The sequence below is a fragment of the Adiantum capillus-veneris genome, chromosome 21 (genome assembly GCF_014529385.1).
Source record: "Adiantum capillus-veneris isolate H3 chromosome 21, ASM1452938v2, whole genome shotgun sequence".
Lineage (NCBI taxonomy): Eukaryota > Viridiplantae > Streptophyta > Polypodiopsida > Polypodiales > Pteridaceae > Adiantum > Adiantum capillus-veneris.
In genome coordinates, this window is record NC_140951.1 from 64,271,258 (window position 1) to 64,275,477 (window position 4,220).

The window sequence follows — 4,220 nt, forward strand, 5'->3', positions numbered from 1 at the left end:
GGACACAAGGAAGTAAAAATTAGCTCCTTGTTTGGTCGATTTCTAGTGCTAAATGTTTACTGCATAGGAATTGTGAGGCCTTTGACCTGGGGAGTTCACTAAAGTATATGTAACATAGCACATGTGTTCAACAGAAGGGATTTTATATTCTTGTAAATTTACAGAAACTAAGGCCTATAAGGGGTACTTTTAATCCATTCTGGTGAGTGCACATGATACAGGAAAATTTTACATAGTGAATGTTCTGGACCTTTGAACACAGAGAAAAAGGGGGAGGGGGGGGTGTTGCTCTGATTACATCAAACACTACACCTCTATCTCATGGACATGCATTAAAAAAAGCCCCTATTTGTCATTATAAGGCCCCAGGAACCCTAAAAAAGAAGGGCCACAAGGGCGCGCAGAATGGCCATCCAGGGACCCTAGATGGCCATTCTGCGTGTCCTTGTGGCTCCTCTTTTTGAGGGTCCTTGGGGCCTCATAATGACAAACACATACCAAGAACAAGGGCAGTGGACACAAGGAAGCAAAAAATTGTTGATGAGCATGATACAAGGTTTAGGTATTGCCATTTGGGGGGGGGGGGGGGAGTTTGCTATGAATACATCAAACTGCACAATTCTATCTCATGGCCATGCATAAAAAAAGACCGTATTTTCCATTTTAAGGCCCAGGGACCCTAAACAAAAGGGGCTACAAGGGCATGAGAATTGCTATCCAGGCCATAACAAAATGGGGGGGGGGGAAGCTCTTGCTCTCTGTACATCTAACATTACATCTTTATATCATCCTTATACACAATATTTTTGTAATTTTTTCCCATGTAAAAGCCCCCAAGGCCCTCAACAAGACTGGCCACAAGGGCGCGCAAAATACCCATCCAGGACTTTTGGATGGGCATTTTGCGCACCCTTGTGGCCAGTCTTGCTGAGGGCCCTAGGGGTCTTTACAGTGAAAAAATTTGCAAAATTATTGTGTATGAGTATGATACAAGGTTTAGGTTTTTTAAAATTAATTTATTTATTAAGTGTTGAACTTTTAGGCTGCTTTCAACAGCTTCTAGTTTCCAATCGGCTCCAAATCTGTCTGGGCTTGTCTCACATGAATTTGTTTATCTCGCCATGCTCTTTGACCATCGTGTGATGTAAAAAAAATCATATCTTGCTCGAATTCTCCAAAAATCAACGTGCAAGTTGGCAATTTCTAAAAAAATGATGTAAAACAGACATTTCTTACTTTTTCCTTAATCTACGGGCTCCAACGAGCATTAAAACCATGGAATTTGAAAATACTCAAAGAACCAATGTTTTTTATTGTGTTAAGTACTGTATTTCCTACATACAAAAATTTCCCAAAATCTCACCCTAACACCTTCAAAAGTGGCTTCCAAGGAGTGCCCTCGGTCAAAATTTAAAAATGAAGGAAAACAATCAGTATGAACTCCTAGACTGTGTACAAACTTTAAAATAACCAAAATTTTCTTCAAAAAAAAGTTATTGCTAAAAATTTGAAAATAGGCTTCCCTTGGGCTTCCCACAACGATAGAAATCAAAGGGTTCAAGGAGAGGTATGGTGTCACAAGTCCATGGTAGGAATCTCACCGAGGTTTTTTCCATCAAGATCTCTTGTACTTTATCATGTCTTCTCATGTACAATCTTACCAAACAAAAACAAATTTACACTTTAAATGACTACAAATCCTATTTAACTTATCAAACAATCTAAAATATGGTAGAGCTAAAGTGCTCTCACACATCAACAAACAAAAAGTCCAAATTTATTCTCATTAACTTTGATAAACATACATTCGTGAAAAACTTCCAATGGGTAGTGCAGTCATAGTTCTTACATCTATTCCATGACATAGTATGCTCATGGGGTGACCTATCACATCAAAAGTTGTTGTATTGTCCTACAAGGGATCTCTCCATGTTAGAATAATGATTTTTGGTGTAGTGGGAGCCACATTGCTTGAGGAGAGCTTTGTGCCATCGTAAAAGCTTCGTGTTATGCCAGTTCCTTCAGCCATTCTTGAAAACAACGCCACCCAACTAGCATAATAAGAGGTCACCTTGTATCATGACGCGTTAGAGACATGTTCTTCAAACAAAAACATGTATGAATTCAACATTTGCAAGCTGTATAATAAAGACACTTGTTAAGTATATGATGTACAAATTTGCAAGCATTTCCATCCAATAATCGTAAAATATACATTAGGATGAGTTTACCTACCTCTAATAAGCATGAATTTTTTTTCGGAGAAAAAGATCCTTCTATTAGTTTTTGAAAACTGCCCATAGGGCTACAACCACCTCTGCAAGAGAGGGCTACAACAAGCATGATGGGGAGACTCTCCCAATGAAAAAACAACATATATACAATGAGGCTAAATCAAGAGATGGAAGGAGGGAAGAGCCACACAGGTGGATAGTAGTGCCATTTGAGCACCCCCTGGACTATGGCGTAGAAAGGCCCCGGGCACCAGAGTCAGAGGAAAGCCTCGCGGCACTCCCGCATGCGGTTGGAGCTGCCCTGTAGTCCCTCAAGTTGTCCTCTGAGAGTGTGGATCGGCTCTAGCCAAAAGTCGTGAACAGTCTCTGCTGGTGGCACAGGGCGAGCCTCAAAGATGCGGAAACAATGGGCTCGCCAGATGAACCAAAGTGTCAGGCCACTGATGAGCTCCCAACACTCCTCTCTCTCACTGCACCACTCCTGTGGAGTAAGCTCTGTAGCAGGCTGGAGTGTAGGACGCCCCCTCCCCTGTATCACTATCATCCTACTGGTGGAAGATAGCTCAAATTGAAGTGCCGGGCCCGTGAGGGTGGACCAAGCCGATGCTCCCCAAGTGTACTGTCGAGCCGTGGAGAGAGCAGGCATTAGCCGAAGAACTCATATCCACACCTGCTAGGCCGAGGAAGAGTCCCAAAACAGTGACGCTGACTCTCCACCAAATGGTCACAAGCTGCACATGTGGCAGAGAGACCACTATGCACAAGCCAGCTCCCTACTGCTGTGGCTCTATGTGCGACCAGCCACTGAAACAAGGTGACTCGCCTCGGCTGTCTGGAGTCCCACAACCTCTCCCAAAAGTCTGCCAAGAACTCGATTGTGAGACCCTCCTCCTACCAATGACGTGCTGTAGCGGGGAGGGCCTCTCTCTGTGCTGCTAGTATACTAATAAGCATGAATTTGAAGCACCTACGTGCAAAATATAACAAAGAAGGCTGTTTTACAGAAAAAGTGGTGACACTTGGCTTCTCTAACCTGCAGCCTTTCACTATTTGTGTACAAAAGCAACCTTTGTGCTAAGCACTACAAAACAAGTATAGGCAACACATTAGACTTCAAAGTCTACGATAAGAAAAACACAACCAAAAGCAATAAGTAAATTGTTACCTTGCACCAGGGGGTGTTTCTTTCAAATATGTGATGGTATTGGCAATCTTCATAATGTGCACATCCTTTTCTTGCAATTGTTGTTGGAGAGTTTCAACCTCCCTCTTCAAAGAGGAAATACTGTCTTGTAATGCCACTCTTTTGAGTTGAAGAGCTTGACAATTGTGCATCCATGAATACAAAGATGCACCTGCACCCATACACAACCAGTTGCAGTAGTCTAAAAACCCTACTTCTCCCCTCCCAAGATATTGAAGAACCATCAACATTCGTCATCGACGGTTCAACATTTCTGGGATGACCTCTGCTCACCCTCACGTGCGGTGTAATAGGACTATTTTTCCAAGTTCTTAAAGTCAGAAAGAATATTATAGGTTAGATCTTTTGTTAAATATGGTTTAAAAGATTGTTGAGTAGTTTATGAAATAGAGAGTATTAGTCGTACACAAATGAGTTCAAGATATCGAAGGAGAAAATATATTCTCTTCACAATACATTAAAGATATGTTTATTGAATAAAAGAGCATTTGGCTATAGATTGTAAAGTAAACACGTAGTCAAAATTGTTGTTTTCATCAATTTTAATGTTTCATTTTCATGTGTTTTAGCTTAAAATACATAGACAATTTTAAAATAAGTTAAAAGAGTCATGGAGACCCAAAAATAGTGTTTTTTTGAGCCGCGACCTAAAAGTTTCCTTTTTAGCCAAAGAAAGAGATTTTTTGTAATTCTATCCACGTAGCCTTGTAGACCCAACCTATTCCCATCATTTTGAGTACCTGGAAGTCTGTGTTTTGAGTTCGTTTTACCAAGTTATGACA